A 13,310-nucleotide genomic window follows, 5' to 3' on the forward strand; every position below is an offset into this window, starting at 1 on the left:
TGGTGATAATACTAAGCCTCTGAACTGTAAGCCAGCCCCAAGTAAATGTTTTCCTTTATAAGAGTTGCTGTGGTCATGGTGTCTCTTCACAGCAATAGAACACTGACTAAGATAGCTGATGTAAGGCTCAGAACTGCTACATTTCAAGCATTTTAATGTACAGTGATGCTGGGAACTAGTGGGTTGGCACCTCATAGGTGGCCAGCAAATGACTGGTGGATGTTTGGTTGATTGACTTGTGTCCCAGTGCAGATAAAAACATTCGTAATTAGTTGTTCCAACTGGCTATCCTAACAAGATGCCTAACCTGGCAGATATTTGTGTGGTGCTGCAGATTAAATTGTTAGTGATTAAAATGATCGTAGTGATAGCAACCTGAAGCCAGGCTGGGGAGCTGACTGAGTCAGTGAAGTGCTTGTCAAACAAGCACAAAGACCTGAGATCAATCCCCATCACTCCTGCGAAAGCCAGGCACAATGGTACACACTTGTAACTCCAGCATTGGCAAGGTAGAGACAGGAGGAGCCCAGGAGCTGGCTAAACAGCCTGGCTGAATTAGTGAGCTCCGGGTTCAGTGAGAGATGATGTCTCCAAATTAAGGGGAGGAGTTACTGAGGAGCAAATAATGCCTCATGTCCACCTGTTGTCTACACACACACACACACACACATATTTGTACATACACATGAACCTGCATATGTATATGTGCACAAAAAAACTAAAATAAACAACTATTCCTTGTACCACTTGTCTCAAATCCACAAAGGAGTTAGCCAATAAGAAATCAGGTCAACTGTATTTCTAGCTCTACATTCTTTTATTTTCTTTCCTAATGCGGACCTATGCCTTTCCAGCCACTCCACATAGGACTCATTGAAAGACAGCAGGCTTTCTGTATCAATGGAACAGACTCACTGGGAATAGCCCAGTTCTTCCTCATCCCCAAGGCCACCATTTATAAATAGCTTAGTTAATTTGTCATTTTAGAGAACGTTTAGACACAACTAAGTTCTTTTCTTAATGAGGTTTGGCTTCAGGGGGTGGGTAGGGACATAGATTTTTAGCCTGTGTCCTAAAAATATTTTTGGAAGAGAGTTTATGCCAATGGTTGCCACCAGTTGTTTAAAGACATTAATGAATCCTGGCCTTCTCCCTCAACAAATCATGCTCCATCTGTGAGTGGGACTATTCCTCACCTTCTGCAGCATCTTGCAAATGCTCTCAGAGTGTTCACACCAGTAGGAGGAAGCTTAGGGGCTTGGAGAGGACATCTTTATCCAGGGAAGCACCCCATAGTTACAGCCTAACAGGGTAGAGCAGATCTGAGTAGGACTTACCTTAAAAGCCAAGTGAGATTTGTGAGGGTTTTTGTTTTTAATTATTATTCCTTTATAGCCTAATTTCTACTTAAAGGTAGAAGAAAACAGAACAAATCTGAAAAGATTCAGAGTAGAGGGGCCTGGACAACTTTGGGGATCAAGAAAAGAGAGAGCATGCTATGAAATCAGAGCAAGGTCAAAGCAGGGACACATGCCCACGTTCAAACCCTACACAAACATTGCCCTGTTGATAAATCTTTGGGCTTTGGTTTCAGTGAAAATTCTGGAGTGTTCTAGATCAAGACAGATGTTAATTATGGGGACTATGGCATTGAGTGTCCTCTGTGGCTTTTTGTGATAATAACATTGACATGTTGGGGAAATTGGTTTTTTCACTGCATTGACCTATTGAGAAAGGAAGGGATATTTTTTGTCTTCATTTTATAGGGCAGATTATCATGTTAAATTGAATATAACCAGAAAAGGAAAAATTCCTCCAGGTCTTCCAAATGGAAGCAGTTCAATATGGGAATTGATGAAACAAATAATGCAAGAGCCACGCAGCCCAGCAGATAATGGTGAAAGAGGAAGAAACCAGCAGCATCAAGAAGCCGCTGTCACCAGGGGAGGGAAGAAAGATGGAGAGGATGCTACACCAAGCACAAGTAGCTGGGTCCCAAGGAGGAGCTGAAACATTGCAAGGACCGAGAAGGGCCTGAGACAAGAGAGGGAAGGACTTTCCAATAGAACCGAAGCCACGGAGGGGACATCTTCTTCTAGAGACACCACAGAAACAGAAATGGGAAGGAATCCACCAGCATTTTTCCCCTTCTCATGTCACCTGAGAACAAGGCAGAAGTGGAAGTATAGCTTTCTGAGAGACTGTCACATGTATCCTAGAAAAAAGTATGAACAAACATCTGTTCACCCTGGACAGGATACCAACAACACACCAAGGAAACATCTCTGCCCACGTACGTCTCACTTAGCAAACCAGTGAATTTACTGGAGTTTCTTATAGAGTATTAGTTACTGACAGAAGCATGGGTGACTCAAGGGCAATTGCATCACCCAAAAGACCAGTCAGCGTGGATACAACTCACAAAATCTCCAGGGTTCCCTGCAGGGAAATCAGCCAGCTGGAGAGTTCTCTCCCTGGCCATTGTCACTACTTATAGAACTTTGGAGAAGGTCCTTCTGATTTTGTAACTTTCGGGGCCTTCCTGAGCCCTGTCAGTTTCTTTTATTCCCTAGATCGTGTCTGTTTCTACTTCTTGTGTCTTATGATCCTCCCTGCAGGAGGGAACATTTCAATTGGGAGGAAAACAGCTGTACAGTGGATGGGTCTGAGAAGAAGACAAGTAGCTGACAAGTGACAAGTTAGCCCCCAACACAGACACACACCTAGGGTATATGTGTCCTCCTAAGCCAACCTGACCATTGTCTCTTTAATAGAATACATCGTTTCAGGCAGTGGTGGTGCACACCTTTAATCCCAGCACTCCCTGTAGTGAGATATCCACCCCACCAGCACCTGTTGCACTGACCACGCCCATTGGGGCATTGGCACAGGTGGGGACTTGACCAGCAGGAGGCTAGGTCTGGGGTCACAGACCCCAGCTCTCTCTCTCTCTTGTTCCCAATCAGGTCACAGAGGGCAGCTAGTGTGGATCCCCCAGAGCAGGGACTTGCAGCGGTCATCTGCATCGCATGTAAGTGATTTCTCCCCAAATAGAATTATATTAATCTCTATTTCAGCCAGTCCCATGAATCTTGTGCCGAACACCAGTTATCTACTTCACCCTTCCTGTGAGCGGTCCACAGTTTCCCCCTGCTGCAGAGGGGCAGCTGCCCTTCGTTGTTCTAAGGGACACTCTGCCTATGAACAACAACTTACTTAATAAAAGGATTCAGAAGAAGGATGGCAGGGCCAACTGACAGCAGGAGTGGCAGAACTGCAGCATGGTGCCCATGTCATTCTTTCAAGATGGAGTGGGAGGGGGTCACACCCCGCTGGCTTTGCAGAACTAGATTCGCGTGTGCAAATTTTCCTGGCAAGTGCCCTAGTTCCTTATAGTATTAATCTGGATTTTGTTTTGTTTTGCTTTCTTCACATTCTTAAAAAGTCATTAGGAGATTAAGGAAGCCAAATCTTCAGGTGCCCAGGGGTCTAATCCATTTTTCTGACTTTTTGAACAAAGAAAAACTTGTTATCGAAAAGCTCATGTCAGCCTGGCCAGTCTAAGAAACTGTTCAGAAAAGCCTGACTCTAAGACACTGACACGCAGGTGTCTCCTTAACACTCTGGAGGCTTGAGCAGATTTAGCAATTTCTTCTGGAATCTTCCACGTGGTGGTAGAGGAAGAAATACTCTTTTTGTTTATTATACTCACTTTTTCCTCTCTCATCCAGATTACCTTTAGGAAAATTGTAGATGTTTTTATTAATTGAATTTGTTCTTTGGCAATTTCCTTCCTGTATATAATGCATTTTGATTATTTTTACCTTCCTTATCTTTCTTCCACAGCTGTCAAATCTCCTCCCCATTACAAATTCCTTCCTGTAGCTTTATTTGGTTTATCCAGGACTGTCTGAATGACCATGGATTCAAAACTATGCAATGCAGCCTGGCGAGTTGCACTTGAAGTGAGGACTTTCTAAGTAGTTACAGACTTGAAGACTTCCCCCTTCCCAGATTTTTATCATTGGCCAATAACTCACCAGGAATTAAGCTTCATGATAAAAATTCACCAGGAATTAAGCCTCTGGCATCCCTAATTGGCTGCTGTTAGGTCCAGTCTTGAACAAGCCAGTGCAGCCAACCACAGAGGCTAAAAGTTCATGATTTCACTGGTCAGAACACAATATTTTATCTCCTTCTCTCATCTTCTGGCTCTTACATTCTTTTCACTAGTGCTTCTTAAATGTTCTCTTAGAAGAGCTGATATAAACATCCTATTTTGCACTGAGCACTCAACCATCCTTTACTCTCGGCATCCTGAGCATCCAAGAGTCTCTACATTCACCACTGACTGGACATTCCAAGAGAAGGTTTTCTGATTAAAAGAGAAAACAGCATTTGACTACTGGTAAAAAATAGAAATGTTTAGAAGGTAATTTGACACTGCAGATGTAGCTAAACAACAGTAGTAAGTTCTCTTCCAGGGTCAATGATCTCCCCATCCACAGAGTTTGACTGAGTTTACAACACCAGGCATGAACTCCCTCCTGTAGAGTAGGATTCGAATTCTATCAGAAAGTGGTTGGTTGCCCCCATGACAATCACAGTTGAAGAAGTGGACATACCTTGCCTGGCAGGTTGGTATTGTGGTTAGTAAGATTCACAATTGAGTATGACTGATGATACCTTTTCTTCCACAGTAGCTTGCATATTCTTCCCGACATTGTGAAAGCTAATCAGACTGAAAGAAGCTCTCAGATCCAGCTTTATGAAACTGTGGTATAGCAACATTAAGGTCATATCCTCTAGTTCTGGTTGAAAGGGAAAGTATTAGTTTAGGATCCCCAAGAGCAAGATCTCAGCACAAAGAAGATGTATTTGCCCAAGAGGGAGAGAGGGCAGGGAGTAAGAGACAAACACAGGAGATAGAGAATGAGGGAGAAGGAGAATGGAACAAAAGAAAGGGGGTAGGGTATTTGCCCCTGAGTGGGACTAAGGGCTTCCTCTGGATAGAGAGGAGACAGAATTGGCACATAGGAAAATGGCAGTTTATAAATCTACAAGGGGAAACCCCATGTTACGGTGAGGTGTTTAATTTTATTTAGGCATGCTAAGTGAATCAAAGGGAATGTTTGATTGCTGGACCTTGGCAATAGCATTATTCATCCAAGCAGGATCTCTACCTTCTAATTTTAATATATTATTTTAACTCATATTTTAATTTGCTTACAAAATAGTAGATTGGCATTTATGAGAGTTTAGTTAGAATTGCTTTACACAGGGGATAATGTTCCTTCCAGAACATTATACAGTTCAGGCTATCGCCATTGTTCTTGGTTGCTCCCAAGGACTTGATGATCCTAATACTGAGGATATCATACTTTGGTCACAGGACATGCAAAAAATTACACTGATGCTAATAAGGCAGCTTCCTCCCTTTCATAGTACTGGAAGCTATTTGTGGAGACAAGTCAGCCATGAACCCTTTGAGCTGCAATAATGACCAGCCTGGCAAGATATACCATGAGTGCTATAGTGGCATGAATGTTACAGGGGTAACCAAATGTTTCTGGTTGGATTTAAGTCACATTCCACAAGAGAAAACACTTGTAAATATGGCCAAGAACCCAGAACTAGGAAGCTCATAGTCCCCAGGGGTAAACTTACTACTATTATTTTGCTAGAAGGACAGAGAATCAAACTGCCTTTTAAGTATGAATCTCTGTATTCATGAATTAGTACACCTATTGACCCCTCTTCTCCTCCTATACCCTCCGGTCCTTTTGGTGGGGTGGCAGCGCAGCACATATTCCCCCAGCAGGACAGGGTCTCTGCCCTTTGAGCATCCCAGACTGACTGCTTTCCTTTCCTGTCACAATCCTCTCATCTGTCAGGACATGGGAGTTCCTGTCCCAGTCAGTGTTCTTAGGAAGCTCAAATTAGTCAAACTTTTGGTCAGTCCGTGCTGTAAATGTCCAAGGAAGTCTGAGTCCTTTTGCAAACGCATTTAACTGGAGAACACTATCTGGCAGTCCACCTTGAGGGACCAAAGTCGTAGAGAACACTCTTTGAAAACAATGTTCTTTTTTAATTTGAAGGATTGTGAGTTGAATCCAGGGCCATGCTAAGAAAGGGTGGTAGCACTGAGCTACACCTCCAGTCTTTTGTTTCTTGAGACCAGGTCCTACTATGTAGCCTAGTCTCCTGTTTCAACCTCCCCAGCTTGCATTACAGGTATGTACACCCACCCAGCCAGGCAGCATGGTTTGATGCTGTCATAGCATTCCTGAAGAATAGAACAGGTGATCAGGATGTAAAGTTGGAAAGATATTAGCTGGTAAACATTGGGTTCTCCAGAAATAAATATTCGTCGTTTCAGCTGCTGAGAGGCAGCCAGCATGGCAGTTAACAGATTTTTTTGCTGCCATGGTTTCTGCTTTGAATTTGGATCCTCATACTTCAATTGTAGTGCGGGAATTATATTAATTCCTGGCGGAGTCACACTCCACACACAATTTGAGCTGCTGTGACAGAATTAACCCTCCCATTGGAGTCTGCTATGAGGAAGTGGTACCAACCTCCTAACGCTGAGAGGCTGACAGGAACGAACTGATGCTTTAGAATGGAGTGATTACATCAGGAGATACAATATCTGAGATGAATGGAAAGTGGCAACGGACCTTTTCTCAACCACTTGGGTAGAACAGGATTGATTCCAAGCCTGGGAAGTATTCAAGGGACATAGAAATGCCTGCAATATTTCAAAATGGATGAATTTTGTAGTGAGAAAATATGAAATGTGCTCTGCTGTCAAATCACAGGCAATTAATAAAGTTGGTTGAGGATGCAAGAGGGGAAATCAGCCATGAAACACTGAGTCAAACCTACCTTTGCATTCTAATCACCAGCAGTGTAAGACATCCCCTGAATTTCAACATAGGCTGGGAGTCTTTGCAGCTAGAAGGACATGGAAAGTGTTTGTGTCCCAGGAAACCTCTGTGATATTCTATAGCAGGTTCAGAGAATTCTGTCTGGACACACCATACACATGCTTGGGTCTTCCCTGGGCCTTTGTGTCATGACATTTCATATGTGAGGGGATATGATGTTCCTAAGGACAGTGCCCCATTAGAGTTGAATATCTGGGCTGGGCCAGCCTTGGCACCTCCCAGAGGGCATTAAACTCAAAATCTAGGGGGAAAGGGAAGCAAGAGAAGTAAAAGAAACAGGAAGGCGGGGCTTAAAATACTGGCGGTGGGGGATTAGCCAGAGATGCTTCAGGAACTTAAGAAAATTGGATGGGGAAGAAAAAAGGAATGTGCTGTAGTGGTTGAGGTCTATGTTGGTGCTCCTTGTGTTTGGAAAAATACATATCAAGTACAGGCATGATGCCCTTGAGGTCACTTTTGATACTGGGCTGAATTCTCTTTGCCCCCAACTCACAGAGGTATAGCTGGACTCTCGGTCTGCAAGCAGCTTGCCCCATGCACACTCAGTGTGTCTAACAGCTAGTTCTAGCAGATGTGGGACTTCCACAACAACATGCTTCGGATTGTCTTTCCTTACTCTTTACTGGCAGCTTGGCTCCAGTATTTTCCAACTTTTCAGTATTCCTCCTCTCTTCTCTGCAGCAAGAGCTCATCCATTATCTATTGATTCCTGGACACAGGATCAGTTTCAGGTCTCAGGCTGAGGAAGCATTAATAAGAACTGTGACATTTAGAACTTACCACCTAGAAGCTGACATGTGTTAACAGAAATTCCAGAAAGCCGTAGAGACTCTTGGATGAATTAGAAATGATAGGAAAGAGAGATGCTATTTTCTGGTCAACAGCCAAGCTACTGATGACTTAACCCTGTCAATAGCCTATGGGACCTCCATGACCTTACCACAGTGAACAGCTGTTCATCTCTGTACTCTAAAGATCAGTCCCTTCCTGGCTCAGTTGAGTTCTCCCAAATGGGCTAGGTCCCTGGGCACTGCCTTGCCTCTTCACTATTTGTGAGAAACTGAAACCATATAACCCAGAATTCTTTAGGTCTGGGATGAAATCTTCAGTTTCTTTTAGTTGGTTTGCTCCTCTTCTTTGTTTCATATATATTTTAGTACCTATTATAGGACAGTGTCACTGCTGGGCTCAGAAATAGTGACATTGTATGCTCCTGGAAAGCCCCCATGCATCGAGGAAGACAGGGCACCACCACAGAAGATGAAGGGGATGGGGGGGGAGCAGAGAGGGAAAGGCTTCCAGGAAGGGTGATGGCTAAGGTGACTTCAAGGGTATTAGGAGGAATTAGCACAGGAGAGGTGCACAGAGTAGATAGATATCCTGATCCTTTGCCATCCTAAAGTCTTAAATGTCCCCCGGGGCCTTCTTTACATAGTAAATTGCCTCCAAAGCCTGACACAAAGGATGCTGCTTCTCTGGTGGTCTTCTTGACCCATCTCCACCTGGCACAGAGCTCATTATCCCACAGCATTTTCAAAATGTTCCTGTAAACCTGCCTCCCAGATGATGGGGAAAGCCATGGATCTTGTTCCCCTTGGTAACCTGGTGAACCACAATGCCCAGAACTTAGTGGCTTCCCCATTAACACCTGTTGGATTTAAATAATCAAATCTTGAGACAGCTTACTGGTGTCATGATTGCTTTTTAGGTGTCAGCTTGGGTAGTGTTTGGCATGTGCTAGGTAGTATATTAGGCTAGCATATGTCAGACAATGCCACTGAGACCAAGTCTCAACCCAGTGAAAATTATGCTTGATGAGTTGAGAATTCTCTTGTTAGAAATGTGTTTTTTATTCACTCTTCTTATCAGTCAGCAGTAGGAGGAAAGAAAAGAAGAGAGAACTCTTCGTGTGCCTACTCATGAACTCAAGAGGTTGGGACTCCATCATTTAAGATGCCATCTGAGGCCAAAGCAGAAGAGTCATCTAGAAGGGCTCAGAATGGTTCCACGCAATCATCCATGTTGATATATCGTTCCTCACTTAAGCCTTACAAAAATCGCAAGGGAGTTACAAAAGCCCGTCTCGTACCAGCCGGGGGCTGGGGTGGGGAGGGGGAAAGAAGAAGATGGCGTGTCTAGTGTCCTATGGACTCTGCTACAGCTAGGAATATCAGTCTCCTCCCTTGCCTATGCCCTGTGGTGAAGGAGGGCCACGGGACTGTGCTGTCTAGCTTGGGATCAATTGTTCTGGCTGGGATGAACTCACAGTTGCCTGTGAGGCCCAGAGTATAGGAAGCACCACGATCCATTCACTTCTCCATGGAAATGCTCCAGGGCCAGCCTGACTGGTCCTGGCTTCCCTTCTCCCAGTGCAGTGCTGTCTTCATCAGCAACACGGGTGCCACAGTGACTGGGCAGCGCTTCCCTACCCAAGTGTTACTCCGGAGGACATCTGACCCCAGGGACTCCGCTTCAGAGACGAGCTGTAAAACATGATTCTGTGGCATCACATTCACTTTCCGTTCACATTTTCTTTTGTTCTCAGCCTTATTCTCTCTGGTGCCAATTCTCTGAATTACTGCCACGTTCTGTGTTTCCGTTTAATCAGCTAGCTCATCTCTGAGATTGCTGTCACCCAGGGCTTCACATGAAGAGCTTTGGGTAATCATTTCTCAGTGTCTTCCCACCTCTCCCTAACACCTCTTCCCACCCACCTATTATCCTATGCATCTTCTTTCTGCCCTTAGCTTTGACTCATTTTTGAAAGTCAATTTAGCTTGCTTTCCTGCTTGGGCCTATTAATGCAGTGAATTTCAATGCTATTGCCTTCATCAATTCTATGTGTGCTACAGACTGACTCAGGAGATGCCTGTCCACCTACATGTGCTCACTTTTCGGGGAGGGAGAGAGCAGTGCCTGCCTTAGACACCAGGCTTTTGTGTGGCTTCTGTTGGCCTTCTCACTGTCCACATTGCATTGGAGCTTCTCTGACCTTTTCATACCAGCTCACCTTGGCTACAGTCTCTATGATTCTGCTTTCGAACAAGTAGGTGAGGGGTACACTACAGCTGCCTGTCTGTCTGATTGATGGAATATTCCGCTCAAATCTCTCATAGGGCAGAGGAAGGCAAGAGCCCTCTGCTCTCCTCTGTAGGAGCCTTATTGTTCTCTGGAGATGCTGATCTCTTGTCGTTGCTCTTGCCTCCATCCTTGGCTTTCTAATCCTTAAAATGTCAGGGAAACTTAAAAATCCTTTTGACATTTCAGTTTGAGCTGTGTGTTATTTGCTTTCTGTCACCATAGCCAAAATACCTGACGAGGCTGCTCAGGATGGGAAGGATTTATTTTGGCTCACAGTTCCAGAAGATTTGTCCATCATGGTGGGGAGGTGGTGGCAGGAGCAGAGCAGCTCACATCGTGGTGGGACAGGAAACAGAGAGAGATGACACACTGGCTTTCTCTTTCTCGTCATTCCATACAAGCCCCAAGCCCAGGGATGATGCTGCCCACATTAAGAGTGGGCCTTCCCTTACACACACACACACACACACAGAGAGAGAGAGAGAGAGAGAGAGAGAGAGAGAGAGAGAGAGAGAGAGAGAGAGAGAGGTTAATCTAGATTCTTCTGGATCCAGACAAGTTAACAATTAAAATTAACCATTACAAGCTGGCATCTGCCTAACTCTTCAGAGGAGCATGTAACTACCACGGATCCTCTATATCTTTGAATTCTGGAGAAAGTCATTTTCAGGCAGGGAGTTGAGAATGAGTTAAGATGAGGAGAGAAAGAGAGAGAAGAAAAAGGAGAGACAGAGTGATCACTCAGACATTGTTCAGAAACATAGAATAAGAGGAATGAGAAGATTAAGACTCCAGACCCTAAACTAATAAACTTACTTTCTTTTATCCAAATGTCACTGGTGTTAAGAGCTGTCTGCAACTAGTTAAAAGATGTAGAGGGAGCCAAATACTTTAAAAATTCCTTTCACTTCTGAATTTTTACCTATTGCTTCATGATTGAATGCTGACTCAGAGAAGTTTGGCTATGGGAAACTTATTCAACTTTTCATGATTTATATTTTTAAACACTAAATGGAATATGATAATCCCAATGCAAGAGATTGTTGTAGTATAGGATGAAACTAAATAAGTAAAATCAGTGAAAATATTTCATCTTATTTATTTATTTATTTATTTATTTATTTATTTATTTATTTGGTTTTTTCGACATAGGGTTTCTTTGTAGCTTTGGAGGCTGCCCTGGAACTCACTCTATAGACCAGGCTGGCTTTGAACTCACAGAGATCTCTGCCTGCCTCTGCCTCCCAAGTTCTGGAATTAACGGTGTGTGCCACCACTGCTAGCTTCACTGCCCATATTTTTAAAATGTAAGCTCCTTAGGAAAGTTACTGAGCCTGCCTGTGCCTCCATGTTTGTCTGTCTAGACCTATAATAAAATAAACAGTTCATGACAGCCATAAATGTATTGTTCACAGGTCCAGAGGCTGGACCTCTAAGATCAAGACAAATCAGGCCTAGTGTATAGTGAGGACGTTTCTTCATAGACTGTGTCCCCTGCCTGCCTGCCTGCCTGCCTGCCTGCCTGCCTGCCTGCCTGCCTGCCTGCCTCCCCCCTGCCGCCGCCTGCCTGCCTGCCTGCCTGCCCCCACATGGCAGAAGAGCAAATAAGTTTTTACAAGGGTAATTGTCTGAGTTACTTTCGTGTAATGACAAAGGTATCTAACATGCATAGCATATTTCAGAGACTTCGGTTCATCAGAACTCTATTGGGTCTGGATCATGAAGCATCATGGTGTGAAGGGCACAGAGGAGCAAAGTCAGCCACCTCCTGGCATCCAGGAAGCAGAGAGAATAAGACCAGGGACTGGGTACAGTCTTCAATGACACCCCATGAGTGGCTCATTGTGTCCAGCTGTGCCCTACTTCCTGAACTTCCTACCATCATCCAAAATAGTGCTGCCTACTGCGAACACATGTTCACTGTGTAAGCCTGTGGGGAACATCTCCTACTCAGACTATCACAGAACTCATCCCATAGGAGAGGGAAGACATGAATCTTGAACCCGACCAGGTGGTGAGCATACCCTAACCCTTACCAACCAAAACACCCACACCACTGCACTGCTCTGAGAATCAGGGAGGGGTCTGACAATGGCAAGACTCTGGGGACACTCCAACAGCCCAAGCAGTGCCTCCAGGACTGATTTATATAGGAGCATGAGGAAGAACTATCAGGGGAAGCCTGAACTTAAACCAGCCCTTAGCTCCTATCCTGGCCTGGGCATCCAGTGAGGGTCCTTTGTCCCATTCAGGGGATTTGGCATGTGTGCATGGTGCCAGAAAGCTCTGAAGTCACCATGAGTCAGCACCCTGAGGCAGAACAACAGCAGCAAATCAACAGTCTGGATCTCAAGTGTCTTCAGGAGGTCAGTGTGTAAGAGGATTAGTTCTCAGAGTAACAGTATTGAGAGTGGTAGAACCTTCGGAGGTATGACCCAAAGAAGGTCTTTAGGTCCTTGATGGTGTGCCCTTGAGGAAGTTGTGGATCTGTGATTCCTCTGTTTACAGTCTGTCTGTCTGCTTGTTTCTAAACCATTACACGAACAATTTTGCTGCCATACATCCCCAGTCATGATGTGTTGTTGCTGTGCCAGCAGCTCAACGCAACAGAGCCAACGAGTCAGGAGTCACGGACTGGAAACCCCGAGGTTATAAGCCAGAATAAACACTTTCTCTTTGTTAATTGATTGCCTCGGGCATTTTGTGGTATAGATGGAAACTGACTAACACATACACCAATAGTAAGCATACTCTCTTTCAAGAGAGGAAGGAAACTCATCGTACACAGTAGTCCATCCTCTTTTCTCCAGTGCACTTTCTTCTGTGTTGGCCTTCCTTTTAGATAGACTGTGTCCCTGTGACATTAAAAATGTCATCTAGAATGTAAAAGCTTCTAAAGGAGTCTAATTTACCCACTATCCAAAAGGGATTTTTCATATCCCCCACTTAACATCAGCTATTTTGACAGATAGCACAGCTTGGGTCATAAGTGCAGCCCAAACATTTTTCATGGTGCCACAGAAATGTGACATTCCAATAGACCTGGTTTAGATCCCAGGCCTACTCCGGGGAAAGTCGGTAGAGTCAACAACTTAGCTTCAAGCCCAAGGATGGAGATTGGTAATCTCCAAGTCCTAGAAATTTGGAAATAGTGAGTATGAGCTGGAGCTCAGATTTCTTTGATGCTGTGTCAAGTCAGAATTCCCAGAAATATACTTGATATTTAAATACTTACAATTTATCAAGGAAGAATTCTCAGGGAAAATGTAGACAGTTTCA

Source organism: Phodopus roborovskii, unplaced genomic scaffold (genome assembly GCF_943737965.1).
Source record: "Phodopus roborovskii unplaced genomic scaffold, PHOROB, whole genome shotgun sequence".
Lineage (NCBI taxonomy): Eukaryota > Metazoa > Chordata > Mammalia > Rodentia > Cricetidae > Phodopus > Phodopus roborovskii.